This window comes from Chlorocebus sabaeus, chromosome 24, assembly GCF_047675955.1.
Source record: "Chlorocebus sabaeus isolate Y175 chromosome 24, mChlSab1.0.hap1, whole genome shotgun sequence".
NCBI lineage: Eukaryota > Metazoa > Chordata > Mammalia > Primates > Cercopithecidae > Chlorocebus > Chlorocebus sabaeus.
Window position 1 is genome coordinate 6,773,817 of NC_132927.1, and position 26,364 is coordinate 6,800,180.

The 26,364-nt window shown below is 36.7% G+C and overlaps 1 protein-coding gene and 1 long non-coding RNA gene across 3 annotated transcripts in view; one reads left to right on the top strand and one right to left on the bottom strand.

Annotated features, from left to right (window-relative positions):
* The window catches only part of LOC140710060 (uncharacterized), a 127,651-nt gene that overhangs the window by 93,595 nt on the left and 7,692 nt on the right, over positions 1–26,364 (bottom strand). Inside the window, exon 2 of the long non-coding RNA XR_012090928.1 lies at positions 22,451–22,546. This is a non-coding gene — a long non-coding RNA (uncharacterized lncRNA). The remainder of the gene's footprint in view (positions 1–22,450; positions 22,547–26,364) is intronic.
* The window catches only part of G2E3 (G2/M-phase specific E3 ubiquitin protein ligase), a 59,263-nt gene continuing 53,759 nt past the window's right edge, over positions 20,861–26,364 (top strand). Inside the window, exon 1 of one of the 2 annotated variants that reach the window (XM_073010870.1) lies at positions 20,861–20,984. The gene's annotated coding sequence lies outside the window, so the exon portion shown is untranslated. The remainder of the gene's footprint in view (positions 20,985–26,364) is intronic. The other variant, XM_073010871.1, reaches the window with a different exon arrangement.

Sequence of the window (26,364 nt, forward strand, 5' to 3'; positions counted from 1 at the left end):
TGATTAAAAATAAATATATACATATTTATTTTGAAAATTGAGACCATATGTAACAAAATAAGTTACTGTCTATGTAAATATGACTTCACTATTCTGCTGTCTCTATTAACAAAACTTTATTATTCCTCCATCTTCATCAACATGATTTACTCTTCCAGGAAACTCTTACCCAAATGGACAAAAGATGAAAACAATTTTTCAAAAGAAGTTTCATTGAGATGTAATTAACATACCATAAAACTCACCCATGTTGGATATAGAAGGCAATAATTGTTATTACAATTAAATATTTGTGCAAAAATCGCCACAGTATAATAAACATTTTGATCACCCCACAAAAAAATTTTGTGCTCATTTGCAGTCAATTCCCATCTCTCTCTAACAGTGTGAGGCAACCATCAATCTCTTTTGGTCTCCATAGATTAGCCTATTCTGGACATTTCATATATGCAGAATCAGACCATGTGTGATCTTTTGTGTCTTCTTTCACTGAATGTACTGTTTTAGAGATTCATCCATGTTGAAGCATGTATTGGCACTTCATGCCTTTTCATTGTTAAATAGTATTCCACTTTACAGATATACTAACTTTTGTTTATCTATTCATCACTCGATGAACATTTGGGTTGTTTTCACTTTGAGATTATTATGACTAATGCTGCTATGAACATTTGTGCACAAGTCTCTGTGTGAAGATATACTCTCATTTCTCTTGGATAGATTCCTTGGATTGTTGGGTCACGTGGTAACTCGTACGTTTAACACTTGAAGAAACTACCACACTGTTTCCCAACAAGTCTGAACTATTTTTACATTCCCAGTAGTTGATACATGAGGGTCCTCATTTCTCCACATCTTCATCAACACTTGCCATTTTCTGGATTTAAAAAATATACATCTATTTGTTATGTGTCTTATGGTATCTCTTGTGGTTCTGATTTGCATTTTCCTATTGCCTAATGACATTGAGCATCCTTTCATGTGCTGACTGACAATCTGTGTGTCTTCTTTGGATAAATGTCCATGTAAACCTCTTGTCTATTTTTACATTGAGTCATTTGTGTTTTTCTTGTTGAGTTGTGAAGGGTAGCAAAATTTGCCACCCCAAATTACGCCATTTTGGCATAAGGATTATTTTGAACTAAAGGCAATTGAGAAGCAACAGATACAAGGAAAATTCTCTGCTTTTCTCCTATTTACCAAAAAGCAGGACATAAATTTGTAATTTCCTCTACCAAGAAATACAGAAGTTAATTGCTAGAGCCAACTCTAGACCTTTATCTGCTTAGGGATGTCACCAATGGAATCTGCATCACAAACCTTGCTAAAACTAGCCCTTATCTACCATTAGTTTCCCCATATATTTGACTTCCCACAACTTGCCACCCCAGAAGCTAAAAGTCCTTTTACTTTGTCTTGTCACTTCTCTAAAAATGTATGGTTCTTTCATTAAGATGCTATGTAAGCCCAAGTTCTAACCACCCCTTTGAGTTACTCATCTTTAAGTGCTCCCACGTGTATGTGCAATGCACATATTAATAAATTCCTGTTTGTTTCTCTCTTGTTAATCTCTTTTGTCCATTTAATTTACAGGGCACCAGCCAGAGAAGGGCAGAGGGAAAAAGACTTTCTTCCCCTAAAGTTGTAAGTTCTTAATATATTCTGGATAGAAGTCCCTTATCAAATTGTATGATTTGGAAATATTTTCTTCCAGCCTCTAGGTTTGTCTTTTACCTTTCCTGACCATGTCATTTGAAGCATGAATGTTTTTAATATTGATGAATTCTAATTTATAAAATGTTTCTTTTATCACTATGATTTAGTATTGAATCTAAGAAATCATTACCTAACCCTGGGTCACAATTTACTCCTATGTTTACTTCTAAGAGCATTAAAATTTTAGCTCCTGTATTTAGGTCTGTGATCCATTTTGAGTTAACTTTTGTGTATAGTGTATGATATGAGTCCAAATTTTTGTGTATAGTGTATGGTAGGCATCCAAATCATTTTGGCAAGTGGATAGCCAATTGTTCTAGCACCAATTATTTAAAGGACCCCTTTTTCCTCCATTGAATTGTCTTTGCACCTTTGTCAAAAGTCAGTTGCCCATAATGGCTAACACAATCTTGCTAAACAAAAATTAAGTTGGAAGACTTATACTTCCTCACATCTAAACTTACCACAAAGCTATAATAATTGAACAGTATAGTGCTGGCGTGAGGATAGACATATAGATCAATGGACTAGAACTGAGAGTCTAGAAATAAACCCATGTATATGCAGCTAATTGATATTTGACAAGAGTACCAAAACCACTCAATAAAGAAATAATAGTCTCTCCAACAAAGATATCAGGACAATTAAATAGCCACATGCAAAAGAATGAAGTTCGATCCCCACCTTGTACCATCTACAAAAATTTACTCAAAATGAATAAACTCAAGACTTAAATGTAGGAGCTAAAACTATAAAACTTTTATGAAAAAGAAATAGGGATAAATCCTTATCACCTTGAATTTGGCACTAGATTCTGAGAAATTACACTAAAAACACAAGCAGCAAAAGAAAAAATAAATTGGACTTCAAAATTTTAAAGTTTTATGCATCAAAGCACATGATAAAAAGAAAAATAAACAATGAATGGGAGAAAACAGTTGCAAATCATGTATTTGATATGTCTATGAGTATGCAGAATACATAAAGAATTCTTATAACTCAACAGAAAAAAAATAAAAATGAGCAAAGGACTTTAATAGACATTTTTCTAAAGATATACAAATGGCCAAAAACACATGAAAAGATGCTAAACATGATTAGTTAATTAGGGACATGCAAATCAAAACCATAATGAAGTACTGCTTCACACAATTAGGATAGCTATAATTTTTTTTAAAAAAGGAAAACAAACAAAAACAAGTGTTAGTGAGGATGCAGAGATTATCAGAGCCCTCACACATTGCTGGTGAGAATGTAAAATGGGTTGGCCACTGTGAAAAACAGTTTGGTGATTCCTTAATAAGTTAAACATATCATTACCATATGATCAAGCAATTCCACTCCTAGGTATATATCCCAAAGAATTAAAAACAGGTATTCAAACAAATACTTGTACACAAATGTTCACAGGAACACTATCAACAATTGCCAAAAGGTAGAAACTACCCAAGTGTCTATCAACTGAAGAATGGATAAACAAAATGTGATATATCCATATGATAGAACATTATTCAAAGCTGGGTACGGTGGCACATGCCTGTAATCCCAGCTATTCAAGACACTGGGGAGAAAGAATCATTCTTTTTTTGGGGGTGGGGATTAAAAGATAGTAAACTTTTTTGCTTAACATATGATCCGTCAAGTTTGAAACACATTTGCAAGCAGTGATACTAGCCATTTAGTCCATCCCTAAGGAACAGAGGATCCTGGAAATTTAACCATATCAATGCAGTCTTTTTACATTATTAAATGAAGTAAAATGGGTACCCTTTAGTGATTTTTTTTTTTTAAATTTTTAAAATCTTTCTTTAGAGACGGGGTCTCACTCTGTTGCCCAGACTAGAATGCTGTGGTGCCACCACAGCTCACTGCAGCCTCTAACTCCTTGGCTCAAGCAATCCTCCTGCCTTAGCCCCCAGAGTAGCTAGGACTACAGGTGTGTGCTACCATGTCCAGTTACAAACCTCTTTTTATATAGACATATTATAAGCATCTTTTCATGTCAGTATAGATCTGCCTCATTCTATAATTGTATGAATGTATCATGTTATAATTTCTCTATTAATAATACATTGAATATGCATACATTTATTAATATGCATTTCTATTACCATCTTTACTTAACAGTCCATTATTCACTAAATCAGAGCTTCCTTCTAGTATGCCCGACTTTTTCATCTCATTCATCCCAGTCATGCTTTTATTATATAACAGGGCACACAGTAGACCTGAAAGATATTCTATAAACTGGAGGGGATACAGGACATTTTTCAGAAGGTACAAAGTCTTCAGACGGGCTTAGAAAATTCACTGTGTAATCCATACATTATTCTACTCAATTTGCACATCTTTGGGTGCATGTATATACTGCTACTCTGTCCTCGCCATCACCTAAATGTGACTCAGTCTGTTCTACTGTTATATCTTGTGAATTTCCTTGTCCTGTACTTTTATTGTTGGTCTTCTTGCATTGGTGATACAACAGCAACAACATTTTTAATTATTGTCAAAAGATTAACTTGCAATGTATAGAGTTTACTCAAAATTTTCTTCTTTAAGGAAAAACACTACAAAAAGTCAAGAGGATACCAAATTGAAACACATAATGGTGCCTCTGAGTCTATATGAAATCATGGTGAAGTAGAAATAAAGCCTTTCCGAGACTGCAAATTTTTTTTAAAAAAATGATGCAAATAGATAATCTTCACTTTTATGGCATAGTCCTAACTTCAGGTTTTCTGTCCTATATTTCCCATAATTACTACACAAGCCTCATGTTCTAATTTTTTAGTTACAGTTGAAATAAGGTTTAAACTCCAATTAGGCTTTTTTCTTGCCAAATTGTATTATATATATTTTAAATACTATTTCTACCAAATGTTTTAACTTACTTTCTTCCAAGGATATTTGCTTTTTGACAGGTGACATTTTAGAAGGCTATTAGAGGATCAGCCTCCTATTCCCTATGTTTGCCCACATAAATGCACATGGGCTGTGGGGGTAGAGCATGGAACAGGCAAGCACCTGTAATTGCGACTATTTCTGTAGAAGAGGAGGGCCTAGGGTGAATTTCCAATAACCATTGTTACCCTCCTTTCACCACCTACCATAGCTTACAAGAAAAAAATTAGTACCAGTTTAGCATCATACCCCGAAGCTGCCAAGTTCAACTCCAGCTCAAATCAGATATATGACAAATTTCAGGACAACAATGACTCATATATTTGTAGCTAAGAATTTTAAGCCCAGCAGGTTTCTTAAACACATACTTTAAACACAGAAATAGAAGACAGTCTTTTCTAATATAAGTGAATAATAAGAATATGTAAGAATGAAAATACATGGACATTCATAGAACATCTCTCTACAACTTATTAAAGGAGAGGTACAGACAGAGTCATGGTTTACTGGCACAATTTGGCAATCAAAACAGTTCCTGAAGGAGATTAAGATGGCTGTTCCTCTTTCTAGATTTTGTTTAACTTCAGCTTTATACATTTTTCAGCTTTATATGTTTTCCATAGAATCCTTCTACCTTGTTGCTGAATTTAGCATTCCTTTCATTAATGTAGTCAATATCTGCATCATTATTATAGGGACATCTTGGGCTGTATTTGTCTCATGCTTCAATTTGCTTTTCCCAGTCTATGAGCATCCTATCGATTTCCTCTGTGGAAGGCACATATTCCGTGAAGAATGCTGCTGGATATTGGGTAGAACTCCTGTCCATAGTTTTCTCTTGGTTTTAGTTTCTGTGTCAGGTTTGATCCGTTTAATCAACCAATGGTACTGGCAGCAGCATAATACGAAATTCCCAGATCAGGGTTTTTCCTCTTATATTTGCTTCCCCATCTCAGAAGGATCACTTGGGCCCAGGGGTTCAAGACCAGCCTTGGCAACATAGTAAGATCCCATCTAAAAAAATAGAACATTATTCAGCAATAAAAAGGAATAAAGTACTTCCATGCTACAATGCAGATGAGCCTCCAAAACATTATGTGAAATAAAAGAAGTCAGACACAAAAGATCACAGACTATATGACTCCATTTTTATAAAACATCCAAAATAGGTAAATCTATAAAGACAAGAAGCTGACTAGTGGTTTTCTATGGATAAGGATGAGTGGGTGGGAGGAAATGCTTGATGGTGATGGGGTTTGCTTTGGGGATGATGAAAATATATTGGAAATAGAGGTAATGGCTGCACAACATTGTGAATGTACTAAGTGGCATAAAATTGTATACTTTGACGTGCTTGATTTTTATGTTATGTGAAATTTGCCTCAATACAATTTTTAAAAGTCTATTGATCATGAATATCAGGGCATTTCTGGACTCTCAGTTTGATTCTACTATCTATATGTCTATTCTTACGCTACACAAAAAAAAACATTTTATTCTTCTCAAGAATTCCCTGAAAATCTCATTTAAATGAGTGTCAGACTCTTCAGCTATTTAACAAATAGCATCAAATGACTATTTACTCCCAAAGACTTCAAAGATTTGCTTCAAAATCCTTGCCTTTCTGGGTTCACAATTCCTAAACGATTGTATCATAATTTTTATCCAATCTTAAGCCTTTATAGTAAAAGAAGTACCTTAAAACATCCTCCAAAACTTTATAAATATCCTGAATTTTTCCTCTCCACTATCAGGTGTTACTAAAAATATCTATCAAAGTAGTGCTCTCCCTCACCACAGTAAGAATAAACTCAGCCTTGTCTTACTAACAGGTTGTTTTGGTGAACTTTTCAGGGAGGCCGAATTCAATGATCTTATAGGTTTTACCAAGAACCAATGAAGGGCTCCAAGGCCCTTCATGATGGCCCCAAGGCTCTGGAGTACTAGTACACTCTTCAGAAATTGTTTAAGCCCCCCATTTGGTGGGCAAAGGGTATCTCTGACCATAACAGGGAGGTAATATTAATATTGCATTGGGCCAAGCTCTGAATGCTTTTTGTTGAACTCCCAAATCTCAGCTTTATTTTTGCCTCCTAGGAGTTAGGAACTAGTTTTAGGAATCTTTTCGTTATCTGAAAAGGTAACTTTTATCTTGGTGGAAATCTGCCTTTGTACGAAAAACATTACTTGTCTTTGTCTGTCCTGGTTAAATACGTCTTTGTAACATGCCCTTAAAGAGAATGAATGGGTACAGGCCCCAATAAATGTCTGTTTCCACAAGCTGGACCTGAGGACTGAAAAGCATAGGCATTTTTTAGACAAACTCTTCCTCGTGTCACTTAAAACTTAATGTAAATTTTCCTGAGTCTTTTGTTTTGCTCTTTTGTCTGTAGATGCCTGGTTTGGTGAGAGCTTTTATTAAAACTTGTTATACAGAAGCTGCAAATTAGTGAGATTTACAGATAGACATGGCATAACCATTAGGCTGGGAAAATGATTCATGACATAGATAAGCAATACTTTCAACTTTAGGGCTTTTTCTTAGTCTAAACCTATATTTGCAACAACTCTGGGTTGGCTCCTGGTTTTTACATGTATTTATGCTATAACAAATTTGTGTGCTAAATTATCTATATGGCATAATTTCACCAAGTATAATTTAGAATTAGGGTGGCCATTTGATGCAATTTGACGTGAACAAAATTATTCAGTTGAGAGGTGATTTAAGGGCAGAAATGAAACAGAATCTCAAAGACTCAATTGTCTGCTTTCTTTTCTTTTTTTCTTTTTTTTTTTTTTACTGGTTTGAGGAAGACTTAATTGCAAAAAGAATTAATATTCAAAAATATCTTTCTTAAGAGGAAGGCAGAGGAAGAATTGAAACAGAAGAGGAAAATGCCATGTGATAATGGAAACAAATTTCGAAGATAATGCTGCTGGCTTTAAAGATGAACGAAGGGACCATACGCCAAGGAATGCGGCTCCAGAAGCTGAAGAAGGCAAGGAAACTGATTCTCCCTTAAAGCTTCCAGAAGGAACAAGCCCTGCCAATACTTTGACATGAGTGTAGGGAAACTGACTGGGGCTGGCCGGGCCTGGTGGTTCACACCTGTAATCTCAGCACTTTGGGAGGCCGAGGTGGGTGGATCACCTGAGGTCAGGATTTGGAGACCAGCCTGGCCAACATGGTAAAACCCCGTCTCTACTAAAAATACAAAAATTAGCTGGGCATGGTAGCACCCGCCTGTAGTCCCAGCTACTCGGGAGGCTGAGGCAGGAAAACCACTTGAACCTGGGAGATGTAGGTTGCAGTGAGCCGAGATTGCGCCCCCTGCACTCCAGCCTGGGCAAGAGAGTGAGACTCCGTCTAAAACAAACAAAAAAAAAAGAAAGGAAGAAATTGATTGTCTTCTAGCCTCCAGACTACAAGAAAATAAATGTGTGGTGTTATAAGCTACCAAGTTTGTAACTAATAAGAGACAAATATAGTTAGTTACCTAAAAATCCCCTATTCTATTTTTTCTAGCAATGTTATTGAGGTATAATTGACTTAAAATAAGTCATATATATTTAATAGTACAATTTGATAAGTTTTGACATATGTAAGCACCTGTGAAACCATCACCATGTTTAATCAAGACACTAAATATATGCATTACTCCCCCAAATTTCCTTGTGCTCCTTTGTAATTTCTCCCCATTCCCCACCCAATCCCCAGGCAACCACATATCTACTTTCTATCACTATAAATTAGTTAATATTTTCTAGAATCTTACATAAGTGAAACTATACAGTATGTATTTTTTCTGACTTTCACTAAGCATACTTATTTTAAGATTCATTCTTTAAATAATATTATGTATCAATAGTTGATTTAATTTATTGTAATATTTATTGTATTTTTTATACATTTACCAGTTGTTAGACATTTTCCATTTTTGATTATTTACAAAGTTGCTATGAACATATGTATGCAAGTCTTTGTTGGAATGACAGGATTATAAGGTAAATGTGTATTTAACTTTTTAAGAAACTAGTGAACTGTTTTCAAAAGTGGTCATATCATTTTACATTTCCACACAATGTATGAGAATTTCAGCTCCTCTATATCCTTGCTAACGTTTGATATAATCAGTCTTTTTAATTTTAGTCATTCTAATATTAGTTTAGATACTACAAAAGGAGAATGCTCCTTTTGTTACTATTTACATGGAACAACCCTTTCCATCCTTTCACTGTTAACCTATTTGTGTCTTTGAATCTAAAGTGAGTCTTCTATAGACAATATATAGTTGGATCATGGTTTTTTTTGGATAGGATTCTGCCTATCTCTGTCTTTTGATTGGAGAGTTTAATCCATTTACATTTAGAATAATCATTGATAATGAAGGACTTATTCCTTTATTTTGCTATTGTTTTTTATATATCTTAAAGCTTTTTTGTCCATTTCCTGCATTACTGTCTTTTGTGTTGAGTTGATATTTTGTAGTGAAATGTTTAAATGTCTTTCTCATATCATTTTGTATACATTCTTTAGCTATTTTCTTGTGGTTACCATGGGATTATATAACACCCTAAAGTTAAAACACTCTAATTTGAATTTATAGCAGATTAACTTCAGTAACATACACTGCTTCTTTAACAGCTCTATCCCCAACCCTTTTGATTGTCAATGTCATAAAATTAATTTTTATACACTGTTTGTCCAAAAACATAAGCTAATAATTTTCTAACACATTAGTGTCTTAAATTACATCAAGAAAAAAGCATGGAGTTGCAAACCATGATTATCATAACAGCTTTTACACTAATAATTGTTTATTTTTAAATGTATCAGTCTTTTAAATCATTTAGAAAAAATGAAGTTATACATTATTTTTATAATACAATTTTGATTTGACAATTTTGTTTTAGTACTTAAAAACCATAAGTGCATTGTCTTCTGGCCTCCAAAGTATCTGATGATAAATCTGCTGTTAATCTTATGACCCCTTGTGACAAGTCACTTCTCTCTTGCAGCTTTCAAAATTCTCTTTGTGTTTGTCTTCCAACATTTTGATTATAATATCTTGGTGTGGGTCTCTGAGTTCATCATACATTGAGTTCGTTGAGCTTCTTGGATGTTTATATTCATATCGTCCATCAAATTTGGGAAGTTTTTAGCCACTACTTTTTCAGGTATTCTTTCTTTTTCTTTCTCTTCTTTTTCTGGGAGTATCATAATGCCTGTGTTGTTTAGCTTTATGGTGTCACATAGGTCTTTTGGGCTCAGTTCCATTTTCTTCAATCTTTTTCTTTCTGTTTCTCAGATTCAGTAATTTTCTTTGTTCTATTTTCAAGTTCACTGATTCTTTCTCCTGCCTGCCCAAATCTGTCTTTGAATACTTCTAGTGAATTTTTTAATTTCAGTTACTGCAATTTTCAGATCCACGATTTTTTTTCTTTTTAGGTTTTTTATTTCTTTAACAATTTTTCCATTTTGTTCAGACATCATTTTGTTGACTGTCATTTCTTCCTTCGGTTCTTTGAGCATCTTTAAGACAGTTGTTTTAAAGTCTTTGTCTGTCTAGTAGATCTACCATCCAGTCTTTTTCAAAGATAGTTTATTGGTTTTTTTTTCCCTTTGAAAAGACCATACTTTCCTGTTTCTTTGTATGCTTTGTGATTTTGTTGTTGTTGTTGTTGAAAACTGTATATTTGCATCTAATAATGTCGTACCTTTGGAAATTAGGTTCTCTCCCTTCCCTAGGTTTTGCTGGTGTTTTGGATTTTATTATTATTTTTGTTGCCATTATTGTTATAGGTTGTGTCTGCACTGAGCATCAGCCTGAGGTTTAAACTTCTCTGGTCTTTGCTGAGCCTGCACCTTCACCTGGGCATGTGTGGTGACTTTCTAATTTTCCTTACATATGCAGTTGCTTTATTATTATTATTATTATTATACTTTAAGTTCTAGGGTACATGTGCACAACGTGCAGGTTTGTTACATATGTATACATGTGCCATGTTGGTGTGCTGTACCTGTTAACTCATCATTTACATTAGGTATATCTCCTAATGCTATCCCTTCCCCCTCCTCTCTCCCCACAATAGGCCCTGGTGTGTGATGTTCCCCTTCCCGAGTCCAAGTGATCTCATTGTTCAGTTCCCACCTATGAGTGAGAACATGTGGTGTTTGGTTTTCTGTTCTTGCGATAGTTTGCTGAGAACGATGGTTTCCAGCTGCATCCATGTCCCTACAAAGGACACGAACTCATTTTTTTTTTATGGCTGCATAGTATTCCATGGTGTATACGTGCCACATTTTCTTAATCCAGTCTGTCACTGATGGACATTTGGGTTCTTTTACACTGTTGGTGGGACTGTAAACTAGTTCAACCATTGTGGAAAACAGTGTGGTGATTCCTCAAAGATCTAGGACTAGAAATACCATTTGACCCAGCCATCCCATTACTGGGTATATACACAGAGGATTATAAATCATGCAGTTGCTTTTGAATGTCCTAGTCTTCAATGTCTAGCTTCCATAAGGGGAGAGAGAGAAAAATACCGGGAGAGAAAAGGCTTTGCTTCTTTAAATCTCCTGGATATTACTTTAGCCAGAGGGGTGGGAGGGTTTGCAATAATGGGGGTTAGTGCAACTGTAATGACCACCACCTCTTTTCCTATACCTCTGTGATCAGATGCAGCAACCAAGGATCACAGCACAGATCCCCAATATTTGCAGGACACGGTCCTTTTTGGCTGTTCTTGTTCTGGTTCCTGCAAGCTGTGTGCAAGCTGTTCCAGAAACATATTCACAGCTGCCCACCATTGAGCTGAATGGTGGGATTGTTATTTAAAATAACATTATGAAACTACATGCTAACATAAATATTTGTGTTTTCTAAAACAAAAATAATTTAGTGAGAAGAATGGCATTGTTTTACCTTTATATAAATATCTCTGATGGATAATTTAATATAAAATCACTGGATTGACCGGGCACGGTGGCTCATGCCTGTAATCCCAGCACTTTGAGAGGCCAAGGCAGGCAGATCACAAAGTGAGGAGATCGAGACCATCCTGGCTAACACGGTGAAACCCCGTCTCTACTAAAAATACAAAAAATTAGGCAGGTATGGTGATGGGTGCCTGTAGTCCCAGCTACTAGGGAGGCTGAGGCAGGAGAATCACTCAAACCCAGGAGGCGGAGGTTGCAGTGAGCTGAGATCACACCACTGCACTCCAGCCTGGGTGGCAGAGCGAGACTCCGTCTCAAAAAAAAAGAAGAAGGAGGAAAAAAAAAAAGAAAATCACTGGATTTTCATATCAGTTTCTGCATTCAGTCTGTTGCAATATCACACCCCATGCAGCCTCTGGAAAACTCTATTGTACACTTGTGAAAGAATACAAGTGAAAAAGCAAATGGTCTTAGTATTATTTTGAAAATAGTTTGACCTCATGAACCACATTTTGAAAATTGTTGCTCTAATTCATCCTTCAGTCTAGTACTAAAAAGTCATCTCTGTACTAATATTAACAAAGCCTCTACCTAAAACTCGATGATAACTGAGGTTCTTTATCAAACTAACATCCTACAGTTCTATAGAAGAACAAGCAAATTTCTCACAAAAAAACACAAACTTTGCTATTAGTTAATTGTTTTCTATTAATATTAGGTTTCTTATCACTGCTCTTATCTCTTCTGGGGTGTGTGAACTGAAATATTGTAATGGAAAAAGAACAAGCTTTGTGTTCAACCAAACAAGCTACAGTTAAAATACCAGTTCTGCCTACTGTGGCCTTGGACAAATTATTTAATCTCATTAAGCCCTAGTTTCATCACCTACTTTGTCAAGATTAAGTAAATCAACATTTAGTTTTAGCACAGTGTGTGTTTTGAATGTAGAAAGTATTAAACAAATGTTAGTTCCCTTTATTTTTTTCCAATCATATACCTTTTATTAGTTAACCTCACCTACAGGAAGACTCATTGCCCCATTATGACCACTGTTGGAAGGCTAAAGTTTAATATCTGTTACTGTACAATACCTAAGAAGTGAGTCACCTTGGAGATATTAGACTTGCAAACCCAAACAATTTAAAAATCGTACAGGGGTTAAATAGCAAACATTACATCAAACTGCCCTGAAATTCTCACTATTTCAGCTACAAATATGACCTATTAGAGCTAGTTCATTATCTCTTTCTATAAACATGGATTAACTGAAATCACTACCAAGGTGGAATGTAGACAGCAGGTCACTGAGGAATGTATCATATGTTCTGAAGGGCAGAAAAAAGGAATATGAGGCTAAGATCCACCTGGGAGGAGAGTTCCTTTGTGATTTTCAGTGGCTCACAAGCCTAAGGATACTGGGCATGGAATGCCAGATGCCACTGAAAGGAGAAGGAAGGGGATGTTAACTGTCTTACCCATTTGCCTAATTATAATTACCATTAAATGTCCTCTCACTTAGAGTTCACAAGAAACCTGTCAGGTAGTTATTATTATTTACATCTTATAAATGTGTAGTGAAGCTCAAAGGATTGGGTGCTTCATACTCAGCTTATAAGTAAAAGAACTAGCATTTAAACCTCAGCCTGTTTTGCTTTCAAGGTCGCCTCTTAACATTGCACTACTTACTATCCTTGAAAACTGTTTCTTAATGAATGGCCCTAGGGGTTGAAGCTAAACTTTGAACAAGTGCCTGCTTCCTAAGTGATGATTCTGTGCCCTAGAGCTTCGTGAGAATTTGAAGTTTTCTTTCACCCCCAACAAAACACTCAGGTAAGAACTGGGCTTATTGTAACTGAGTCACTTGATCAATTCAGTTGCGGAGTCATTTTCCGCAAGTATTCTGGGAGGGATTAAAAAATCAAAGTACACAAAATAAACTGAAAACAGTTTTGATTGCCAGCAATTGTATCCAAGAATGTTAAAGATTCAGTTCAAGCATGTTGTTCATTACTTGATTTATTCTGGGTGGCATTACCAATGTGTGTTCCTGCATTTGGAGTTACTCTTAACCGTAAAGAGGCTCTGATTTCTATGTAAACACTTCAGGCCAAAAGACAGCAATTTTAAAAAGCAATCCAGGCAATCATTTGTTTGAAACACCAACTTAGAGAGGAATAATGTTAACATAAACATACCACATCTTTGACCTATATTAAAACACATGTCTCATATTGGCTACAAGCAAACTTTGAGTCCTTTGTAAAATCCATACAGTTAACCCAGCAGGCATGATGTCATTCCAAATCACGTGGTTACTATATAGCTACTTATTATCCAAACAACCCTGAAACAAAAGACCTGAAATTGACTGTTTTGGCTGCTGTTCCCTGCTGCCAGGAGGAGGTGTGTTTAACTTACAAGACACTGAAGAGCAGTTAGATGAACATTTTAGATCAAAAGATTCAAGTAAATAGACAACGAGGAAAAGACTTCTGTTTGATAGCAGACAACCTACTTTTCCAAAAACGTATTTTAATTCAAGTTCACAAATTGATATAAAAAGACTGGTCAGGCAAATAAATGTAAGAAACATATTAGTAAACACATGAATGAAACTGCTCCAAAGAATTAAAGAAACCAATAACTAACAGACATTCTTGAATTTTGAAGGATAGTTAATAACAAAAAGAAACAACTTGCCTAAAAGCTGAAACTCCCTCTCCTTGAGGGATTTAAAAAACCTGTATGAAACAATGAATGAAACTATTGGAAACAATGTGGCCAACTGGAGTTTGCGCAGAGCAAGTTTGTTGATGTCACAGCCTGAATTTCTACCACATTTCATATTAACTCCCCCCTAAATTTGCACCTGTGACGCATTAGGAGGCATGCCTGAGGACTTTCCAGACCTCCCCTTTTCTTCCACCAATCACCTACTAGTCTCAGAATCACCCCCTAAACCTTTTCTAACAGAAGTAAAGCCAACACAGAGAGACAGCTTTGAGCTGGACTCCTGTCTTCTTGTGAGTTGACATATAACAAAAAGCTTTTCTTTTCTCAAAAGCCCAGTGTCATATTATATTGGCTTTTAGTGCATCAGGCAGCAAGCCCTTTATGCTTGATAAAATGAATACAACTCCATTCAGAAACATATTAGCACTGCTGACAGCATAGCAGAAGCTTGGCAAATTATTTTAATCATGGGGTCGTACACTAATAATGGTCATGTACTTATTTCATATGATATTATCATTATGATTTCTACACAAGAAGTGAACAATAATATGAGTTATGGCTGGGGGTGGTGGTTCACACCTGTAATCTCAGCACTTTTGAAGGCCAAGGCAGGAGGATCACTTGAACCCAGGAGTTCAAGACCAGCCTGAGCAAAATACGAGACCCCCCCATCTCCACAAAAATTAAAAAACAAACAAAAAAAATCAGCTGGGCATAGCAGTGCGTGCCTGTGGCCCCAGCTACTTGAATGGCTGAAATGAGAGGATCACTTGAGCCCAGGCAGTTGAGACTGCAGTGAGTCATGGTCATATCCCTGCACTTCCAACCTGAGTGACAGAACAAGATCCTGTCTCAACAATTAATAATAATTATTATAATATAGGCTAATTTATTTTGGAATCATGGGATGAAAAATTTGCAGCATTAATGCCATAATTAGAAATACTAAGTGTATTCCGAAGTATTCAAATATTGCTGAGAATCATAGAGGAAGCCTAAGTAACAGATAAGGACAGTGAGCACAGAGAGGGGAAGAAGAAAAAAAGACCACTAAAGGAGGAAGTAAAAAACAAACCTGAGGTAAATACGGCAGCAGTAACAAGCTCATGAGTAGAGCAAGAACGATTAAGATATAAAGTCAATTGGGGAGAAGAGAATTACCTCTATTTCATGCTTTTACATTTTTGTTAGATGTTAGTGAAGTAGAAGTTTGGGAATAGAGTGCTACAGTGGCCTGTATTCTGAGGAGGAACTGATTGTGACATATTTTATGTGAGCCACATAAAATGCAGGTGTGAGCCACTGCACCCGGCCTCAAAGTATACTTCTTATAGTATGACTCTATTAGGATTCTGAGTAGCAGAAAATTTAATTAAAAACTTTCATTCTAAGATCTCAGGAATGGTCTCTAATCAAGCAACAGATAAGTGAGGTGTTATCAGATAACAGGCAGAATATTAATAGTTATTGCTGAGGAGAGAGGCTAGAGAAAAAGCTAGAAATTCATCCTCAAGGTGGAAGATAAAAGAAAAGTGAACAGACATTCAGGGATGGATCTGCCTTAAGTATGAGTCAAGTATTTCCTTCAAATGTAGGTAGGGTAAAAACAAAAAACAACAACAACAAAAAAACTGACTCATTTGAAAGGCAGGAAGGGTTACCAGAAGTTCAATATGGCTAACACAGGGGAGGAATGAGTTCCTGTAAAGAACAGTTTAGTCCAAAAGTGTATACTAATTCTAGTGGGTGCTAATTTAAGAATGAGTGCCAGGTTTATCAGCATTACAGTATAAGAGAGCATTGTTATTTCTCTAAAGAATACCATACCTTCTTCTTATTTGCATGTCTTTGGGGGTTCAATAGTCCTAACTTTGGAGGCAGTGGTTTAGGGGGCAAAGCAACACAACTTTGGATAGCCTCCTAACAGGATGGATGTACCCTAACTCATTCAATTATCTTCCACTTGACAGTTGTTTCCAGTTAGCAGTCACTATAAGTAGTGCTTCAAAAAGCACTAGCATGCTTATTTCTATAGGAGAATCCCAAAGTTGAGAAAAGCCCGAGTTACTTTCCAAGAATTGTAGCAATGTATGCTCCTGTAGATAAGAGTGTACATTTGGCCGGGCGCAGTGACTCACGCCTGTAATCCCAGCACTTTGGGAGGCCAAGGTGGGCAGATCACAAGGTCGGGAGTTCAAGATCAGCCTGACCAACATGGTGAAAACCCATCTCTACTAAAAAAATACAAAAATTAGCCGGGCGTGGTGGCGCATGCCTATAATCTCAGCTACTCAGGATGCTGAGGCAGGAGAATTCCTTAAACCTGGGAGGTGGAGGTTGCAGTGAGTCAAGATTGCACCACTGTACTCCAGCCTGGGCGACAGAACAAGACTCCGTCTCAAAAAAAAAAAAAAAAAAGAAAAGGAAAAAAAGAGGTGTACATTTTACCACCACACCCTTCCATTGTGGGATATTGTGAATTGTTTTAATTTTTGCTAATCCAATAAAGTTGGTATTTGGTTGGTTGATTTGTATTCCCAAAAGTGAGGTAGTACAGTTGAGGATTTTTCGTGTCTTGTCCTCTTTCATTTCCTTTTCAGTGAATTACTTGTTCATTTCTTCTGCCCATTTTTATTGCTTTTTGAAAAGAAATTATAAAAGTTTTTACATTAGAATTGTTAACCTAGTGTCCTATATTTTATAAATATTTTATCACTGTCTCTCATTTATCTTTCAATGTGTCATGGTGATTTTTGCTGTTTAAATATTTTAAACTTTAACATAATCAAACATACTCATCTTTTATTTTACAGCTTCTAGGATTCCTGTCTTGCTCTCTCACCCAGGCTGGAGTGTAGTGGTGCATAGCTCACTGCAACCTCCAACTCTTGGTCTCAAGGGATCCTCCCACCTCTGTAGCTGGGACTACAGGTGCACACCACCACACCCAGATAAATTTTTAAAAAAATTGTTTCTCGTAGAGCCACGGGTCTCGCCATGTTGCCCAGGCTGGTCTCAAACTCTTGGCTTGAAGTGATCTTCCTGCCTTGGCTTCTCAAAGTGCTGGGATTACAGGCAAGAGCTACTGCACCTGGCCCTGCCTTGTTTGTGAAACCCCGTCTCTACTAAAAAATACAAAAAACTAGCCGGGCGAGGTGGCGGGCGCCTGTAGTTTCAGCTACTCCGGAGGCTGAGGCAGGAGAATGACGTGAACCCGGGAGGCGGAGCTTGCAGTGAGCTAAGATCCGGCCACTGTACTCCAGCCTGGGCGACAGAGCGAGACTCCGTCTCAAAAAAAAAAAAAAAAAAGTCTCTTCTGCCCTAAAGTCACAGTTGTCATTCTAAACTTCTCCCCAATATACTTTTGTTTTATTTTTTTTAATTTCAATCTTTAATTCTTCCAGAATTTATTTTGTATGTGATAAAAGGTACAGGCCTAACTTTGTATCTTCCATATAGCTAGCCAGTTATTTCCAGTTCTTGTTAATTTATGAATGAATCCATCCTTTTCCTGAAATGGAAATATCACCTTTATAATGTATTAATATTCTCTATATAGTTTCATTTTTCTGGGTTCAAAGAAAAAGAAAAGTATTTTTCTTTTTTGTGCTAATACTATATTTTTTGTCTTTTTTTTTTTTTTGGCTACTCTTTGTAGCAGCTTTGTGGTAAGTTTTTACTATCTAGTAGGACAAATTGTCTACTCCCAACCTCTGTTTTATTTTTCTAGTATGTCTTAACAATTCTTACATATTAATTTTCCTATATGAACATTGAAATCACTTATGTTCTCAAATTATAAAGTAACAGGTTCTATATCTTTCTTAAATAAAATTTTTTTAAAACTATATTTAAAATTTTAAAATTATTTTAAATTAAATCGAATTCCAATTTAGTTTTGTGAATTTTCTTTAAATTTCTACACATTTTATCATTTTTGTTCCTCATGTTGGTTGCGGTAAAAATCTTTTAGCGTAGATTATAGGAACTCTTCTGCCAAAGCAGTTTATGTTGTTTCTTCCATGTAAAATTGACGACCCTTGGTCCCAGGAGTGTTTTTGTCTTGTTTTCTGCTGTATATGGATTGAATATGAAGAGGAAAGCAGGAAAGAGAGAAGGTTACATTAGCTACGACTCAAATTTTCTAAAAATTCAGTTCTCACCTAGTTCACATTACTGAGGGATTATCAGAGACTGAATAAAATTCCTAGTTTTATTCTTCATTTTTTGCAGCATGTATTAAGTGGAATACTTACGTTAATTTCACTTAATTTAAAATGTTTATAAGCTCGCAGAATGCCCGGTCTGATGGCCAGGTTTGTTAGATTTAAGTATATCCTGCAATGAATATTTTCTTTCAAAAGTAAGTTGTATTTACTCAGGCTCTTTGATTTAGTCAGTGGGTGTTTATTGAAGATCTTTTATTTTCACGAAATGCTGTAACATTACTTGAATATTGTTTGTATTCAAAATCACCTATACTCACTCTGGGTGAAAAAAAAGAACAACATTTTAAATAGTACAAATAACCAGATAGGCCACTCAGTGAACACTAGCCCTAGACAATTAATACAATTAAGCCTGGCTAATCTTATGGGGAAAAAATGTGAATGACTTTACAGGGCTCTCCACCACTGATGAGAACTGAATCTCATTATTCCAAGTGATGGCCAGGCTGCGGGGTGATAATGACTTTGACAACATTTTAGTGGAAGAAATTGAAGAATTCATTAAGGGTTGTAGAGAAGGACTGATCAAGGAGAACTCAGGCGACAAACTAATTATATATAAACAAAAAAAACCTTGCCCATGGAGTTGTATAAAGAAAATCAGATATATGTATAATCTTTTGGGTGACTTTTCCAGGGCATTTTTAACTTCTGTGTACAGGTCAACTTGAGAATTTAATTCCTGTGAAGGATAAGACTTAATAGTGGGAAGGTGCCAAGAATTATGAAAGACCTAGGAAAATACATGACATAGTTTCTGCCTTCAAGAAACTTCAAGGAGCAATATATTTAACGGGGTCATATTAGATATGTGGAACATAAAATAATACAATATATCATGAATGACAAAATGTGTGGTCAAATCATTATATGTAAGTGTGGAAAGAACTGCTGAATGAATGAATGGACATAGACTATCTAAACATTAGAAATTTATACGCTTATTAAACCTGATTTTGTATCTAGAATGTATTCAGTTTCTAACAATCTTCCTTAAAGAACAAAATTGTGAAATTAAAAAAAAAAAACTTATTATCTTAAAAATACAATTGGTGATAAAGTGAAAGGTAAAAGTTCTCCATCTCTTCCTACTCCTATTTACCAGTCCCGCTCCCAGAGACGTTTACAGCTTATGAATCCATCCCCAAACTTTGTATACCATATACACACAAATACTTTCAAAGGATACTACTGTCCTTCTTAAACTTTTTTCAATATTTCATTTCAGTACCTGCTGATCTACTTCATTACTTTTAGTGCCCACAGTGTCAGTATATTAGATGCTAAAGTATAAAAACTTACATGTATTTAACCCCTTATTTGTAGACACAGGTTCTTTTCTATCTTCCACTGTTAAAAACAGTACATCAGTTAACGGTTTCCACACCCCCTGTGCAGGTTCCCAGAAATCTAGTAAACCTTTCAAACTATATTTTTGACAAAGGCTAAAGGTATGCTGTCATGGTTTGGTTTGTACTGATCCGTTTAGGTAATTCAATGCTATTAGATGTGAGGATGATCTGGTGGCAACATCAATCGCAGTCATAAAGGTCAGAGTTATTTAGTGCATTTCCAGTCCTTCCTTTAGTTTCTGGAAGCTCCCAGATAGACGTCTCTTCAGAAGCTTAAGAGGTTTTGGATGAAAGATACACTGTTGTCCTCGATAAAGGAAAAGATACTGTAGTTTCAATAATCTCACGGGACAATACTTAATAATCTCGTAAAGTGAGCCCTTATCAGAGGAGGGAAATAAAATTGATTGCCTTCTAACACTCACCATCAAATAGTTTATTTGAGACCAGGAATTGGTCAGACCATTTATTTTGAACTTTTGGCTGAATACGGGTGAACTTGGCTTTTTGTTTTCCCCAAACCCGGGACAGAAAGAAATTAAAAGCCCTGACTGTGCCGGGATAGGACTGAGGAGGCCCAGGAAAGGCTGCACTAAGTATTTGGAGGGTTGGTTTGTTTTCCTTCTTGCTGCTGCTGCTGTTTCCTCGAGGATGAAGGGAAAGATAAAACCCTTCCGGCTCGGTTCGTGGTTTCCTTAGCCCCACTCCTCGAAGGTGACGAAACTTCAGCACATCTCTGTCCACTTCGGAAACAAGAGGATTCCCTCAAGAGCAAATAGGCGGAAACAACGACCCCGCGCCCGGCGTTTTTCTGAGCTCCTAAACAGGGAGAGAGACCAGACAAAACAAACAAGCCAAGGCGACACACCCAGGTTACCACCGGGCACCAGGGCGGGAGCGCAAGGGCCCTTCCCCACAACTAGCACCTCCTAGGGTTCCGCCCCCGGGGGCGGGGCTGACCGCTCTTTCCGGGTTTGCGAGCGGAAGTGGGCGAATTTGAATCCTGTGGGCCGTTGAATGTGGATGCTCGCGATCGGCGTGCGGCGACGCAGAGCGGGCCGGGAAAAGTGGCACTGACGCTCTGGAACTTCTGTCCAGCTCGCCTTGGTGAGTAAATGGGGAACGGGAAGACGCAGAGCGTTCCAGAGTGAGAAGCGGGACCGTGGGGTGGGAGAGGGTGTCAGGAGGCCGGACGGCGCAGCAGGGGCCTCGCAGTGGTTTTGGGGACGTCTGGTGCTGGGTCCGGGCCTGGAGACTTTGGGAATTCAGGGCACTGGGGGCGTTTGCCGATCAGCGCTCTCGACTGTTGCGCACACCAGCCAGCCCTCAGTGTTGAGGATTCGGAGGCCCTGCCGGTCCCCCAAGAGTAAACCTTGTTTATACGTATCCTCCGTGGCTTTTTTTTTAACCCGTAGTTTATTATATCCACCAATTCGACTTGAATGCTGAAGCTTCAGCAGTCGTTAAATCTCATTGTGAAAGCGTTGCCACGTTTAAACAAATCTCTTTTTATGAAAGATGGAAGATTGGGGCAAGTTTAGAATGAAAAGATGCTCTACGTGGCTCCGAGTTCCTACTAAGAGAGATACCCGGACAACCTTGATTAACTCTGGACTGCAGGGAAGTGACAGTCTTTGAAATGCCTGGGTGGCATTTAAACTGAAATTCGAGTATCCTTTGTATTTAAAACCCGGATATTTTTCTTTCACGGTTGACATTTTTCATGTACCGCAAAAATCCGAGACTCTTGCTCATTTAAACTGGCTATGGTAACAGAGGTGGTGATTCTCTAGGGTCTTAGTTTGCAAACAATAGGGATAAGGTTTAGTTCCACCGCCCTGCCTTTTCGCCTCCCTCATTCATTGGCCAACTGGGTTATTATGGAGTCTTTTTGGAAGTAATCCTCTAATGCTTTGAGCATCTGTTTTCTTTGGGTTTTATTATTTTGGGCTTTTTTATTTTTAATGATGAACTATCTGAAATATGGAACTCTGTCTAACCCAGTAGTAAAGTCATGCCTTCTGGAATGGTTTAAAAGTGTGCCATAAGTGTAAACTATAAATGGGAACTTTAAATGTGTACAAGTTTTATATCTTTATTAAAAATCGTCAGTTTTGTGTAGCTTAATACTAAAAGAAATTTTAAGTTCCTCTTAAGATTTTAACACCATGATATTGTACCATGTAAATGTATAAATATCTTTTTAAAAGTAGGACTTCATAATAATCAGAATAAAGACATTCCTTCCTCCCATGCTGGCTGTTCCAGCACACCCATTCTTCCTGCTATTGAACTTTTGTCTTAAGTGTTAGCCAGGAAGAATAGATGTAAATACTCGGTGTTTAGGATAGTTAAAATATGAGCATTTTTCATATAGTGTCTTTGTAACAAAGACATTGGCTATATTTCTCTTAGCCTTTCTGCTCAATTCATATGTGCTGTCAACAAATGGTAATTTTTAAAAATTGATCGCTATATCCTAATCTCTTTCTTTTTTTTCTACCTGTATTATTTTCATTGAATTTTTGCTCTTTCTTAAATCAGTGAGTTTCAGAATTTATTGTATATATTACCTTGAAGGATTTGTTCAATACTGATTCCTGCACTCCAGACCTCAGATTCCGAATCAGTAGATCTGGAGGATGACATTGAAGAGTCTGCATGTTTAACTGAAAGGTTAGAAAATTCTGTGAGTTTTAAAAACACTGATTTGATCTGTCCTAGAGAGGCATTATAATGTGTTGATTAAAGACCTGGAACTGGGGCCAGATTGCCTTGGTTTGAAGCCCATCTCCACCACTTGATAGCTAGGTGACCCTGAGCAAGCTGTTTAACCTCTCTGTGCTTCATTTCCCTTTACCATATAATGGGGTTACCTACTTTGTAGATTTATTGTGAGGGTTGAATGAGTTAATATATACAAAGACCTTAGAATAGTGTGTGCCACATAGCAAATGATACATAAGTCTCCAATTACATTGAGTTACTAAACTGTAAAAACCGCATCACATACATTCATTAATCTTTACAATATTGCTGAGGTAGTTATTATCTTTAAATAGGAAAACAGTCTAAGAGTGGCTCAGTAATTTGTTCTCACACAACTAATAACACATTGGAGCTGAAGTCGGAAATTAGATTTAACTCAAAAGTTTATGCTTTTTTAAAAAAGTAGTATTTCTTGCCTCTCTTCAGTCTCCCTCCAGATGTTGCTCCATAAAAATCTCTGATGGCTTCCCATTGTCTAGCATATATAATTCAAATTTCTTAGCTTTCCTTTTTATTTACAGAGCTCTTCAGAGTCTGGTACCAACTTCTCTTCCCAAGGACCATCTTCATAATATTACGCCACTTTCTTCCAACCTGCTGATATTCCATCAATGCTACTAGAATCCTCCAAATCTATCTCTTACTACATATTTATACATATTTAGCCATTGGCCTTTTTATACATATTTAGCCGTTAGCCTTTTTATTTCCCCATAAGATTTTACTCAAATGGGTTTAAAGACTTCTCCAGGCCATACTTCTTCCTCGGTGCAATTTGCTTATAAATATATAGTGCACGATTGCCCTTGTCCTTTTAATTTTTATGTCTACAGTGCACAGTGCAGAACAGTGAGTGTCATGATACTCTAGAACTGTGTATGTTAGTGAGTACTTATTATTTTAACAATTTAACACATTTTGTCTTGGGTTAATGACTGAAAAAAGTTGTTGCTTTTTTTTTGAAGGCTTGGCTTTTTTCTGAGATTATAGCATATAATTCTTTGTAGTTTAGTAGAGATTTTAGTGATAGCATATGATTTATAAACTTAATATGGAAAAATAAGTATTGAAATTATAGGCTCAGAAGACATTTCAAGTGGGAAAAAATCAGGAGCAATGTTAGTTAATATTCATGAATTTAATTCATGCTTTATACATATTTTCTCACTTAATCTGCACAACCATTTTATTATCTCTATATTAAGATGAAGAAACTGAGGCACCAAAAGATTTAGTAACTTTTAAAATGTATTTTTAAAATATTTAACTTCCTCTTGGTACAGTGTTTTTTTTTTTTTTTAAATTATAAGAGTGGTATATGTTAGGTGTAATAAGAAGTATCTTAATTCAAAATGTTAGGAATTAAAAAACAGAAAACTTTTCCTTTTCAGTTTGAACAGTTAAGAAAGTTACCTAATCTCCTTGCCCATAGCTTTTCTTTAAAAACCTGTCCAACAATGTAGGGACATCATTCTCACGACCAGTGGGTAGGGTTGGTCTAAGGAACATAAAGCCCATCCCATTCCACTTCCCCAACAAAAGTGGTACAGGTATTTATATCGGAGCTGCCTATCTGATGCAGGCTAGACCATTCATGTGATTTCTTGATTTTGGAGTTAGGATATCACAAGACTATTGGAAGCCAAGCTGGAAAGGTCTTATGTGTTGCTATGACAGTGGAATCATGAAGAAACATGAAAATGGACATATGGAGCCAATGGGTGGCAGGGTGGGGGAGGATGACTCCTGTTTCCTGAGGACTAATTATATATTTATAACTTAATGTAAACTTGTAACTTTGTTGCTTGTGTGTGTGTGTGTGTTTGTGTGTGTGAGTGATATGGAGTCTCACTGTGTTGCCCAGGCTGGAATGCAGTGGTGCGATCTTGACTCAATGCAACCTCCGCCTCCCCAGTTCCAGTGATTCTCCTGTCTCACCCTCCCGATTAGCTGGGTTACAGGCAGCCGCCGCCACGCCCAGCTAATTTTTGTGATTTTAATAGAGACAGGGTTTCGCCATGTTGGTCAGGCTGGTCTCAAATTCCTGACCTCAAGTGATCTGCCTGCCTAGGCCTCCGAAAGTGCTGGGATTACAGGTGTGAGCCACCGTGCCCAGCCACTGCTTTTTATCTTACACTTATCTTTTTGTTTTAAATAAAAATTGTTAACTTTTAAACAAGTATCTGGTATACAATTTGTATGCAATAAAAGTCATCCATTTTAGGGGTATAGTGCAATGAGTTTTAGTAAATGTATTCTCTTGTATGAATATACCACAGTTTGTTTTATCCATATACCATTGTTACAGTTTTTAGTTGTCACAAATAAAGCATTGACCTTTGTGATATCTTTTGTGAATAATGCTGCTATGAATATATGTATGCAAGTTTTTGTTTGAATTGAAACATTTCAATTCTTTTGGTTATATACCTGGTGGAATTGCTGGGTGATATGGTAGTCTTGTTTAATGTGTCGTGGAATTGCCAAACTGTTTTCCATCCTTGCTGCATCATTTCACTTTCCCGCTAGCAATATGTAAGGGTTCTAATTTCTCCGTATCATCGTTAACACTTACTATTTTAGTTTGTAAAAATAATTATTATAGTACCGTAGTGGACATGGAGTGGTATCTCATTGTGGCTTTGATTTACCTATCACTAATATAATGAGCGTTTTTTCATGTGCTTGTTGGCCATTTGAATTTTCTTTGGAGAAATGTCTATTCAGATATTTTGTTCATTTTTAAGTTGGATTACTCGTCTTTTTATTGTCGCATTGTAAGAGATTTTCTAATGTATTCTAGGTACTAGACCCTTATCAGGTTATATGATTTCTGAATATTTTTTCCCATTCTGTAGATTGTCATTAGATGCATAAGTTTTATATTTTGGTAAAGTTCGATTTATTGTTTTCTTGTTCTTATGCGTTTGGTGTCATATCTCAGAAACCATTGCCAAATACAAGGTCATGAAAATTTACCGCTAGATTTTCATTTAAGAGATTTATAGTTCTGTCTTTTACATTTAGGTCTTGATCCATTTCGAGTTGATTTTTTTAATGCGTGTGAGGTAGGGGGTCAACTTCATTCCTTTTTTTTTTTTTTTTTTTTTTTTGAGATGGAGTCTCGCTCTGTCGCCCAGGCTGAAGTGCAGTGGCGCAATCTTGGCTCACTGCAAGCTCCGCCTCCTGGGTTCACGCCATTCTCCTGCCTCAGCCTCACAAGTAGCTGGGACTATAGGCACCCACCACACACCCGGCTAGTTTTTTTGTATTTTTAGTAGAGACTGGGTTTCACCATGTTAGCCAGGATGGTCTCGATCTCCTGAGCTCGTGATCTGCCTGCCTCAGCCTCCCAAAGTGCTGGGATTACAGGTGTGAGCCACCGTGCCTGGCCAACTTAATTCCTTTTTACATGGTTATCTGGTCGTCCCAGGACCATTTGTTAAAGAGACTGTTTTCTTCCCATTTAGTGGTCTTGGCACCCTTATTGAAAATCAGTTTACTATAGAGAATGTGAGTTTATTTATTGACTCTTTCTTCTTTTCCATTGATGTGTATGTCTGTCCTTTTGCCAGTACCACATTGTCTTGATTACTGTGGATTTGTAGTAAGTTTGGAATTGGAAAATTTGAATCCTCCAGCTTATTCTTTTTGGGGATCATTTTGACTATTCAGGATTCCTTGCAGTTTAGGCTTAACTTTTCCATTCCTGCAAAAG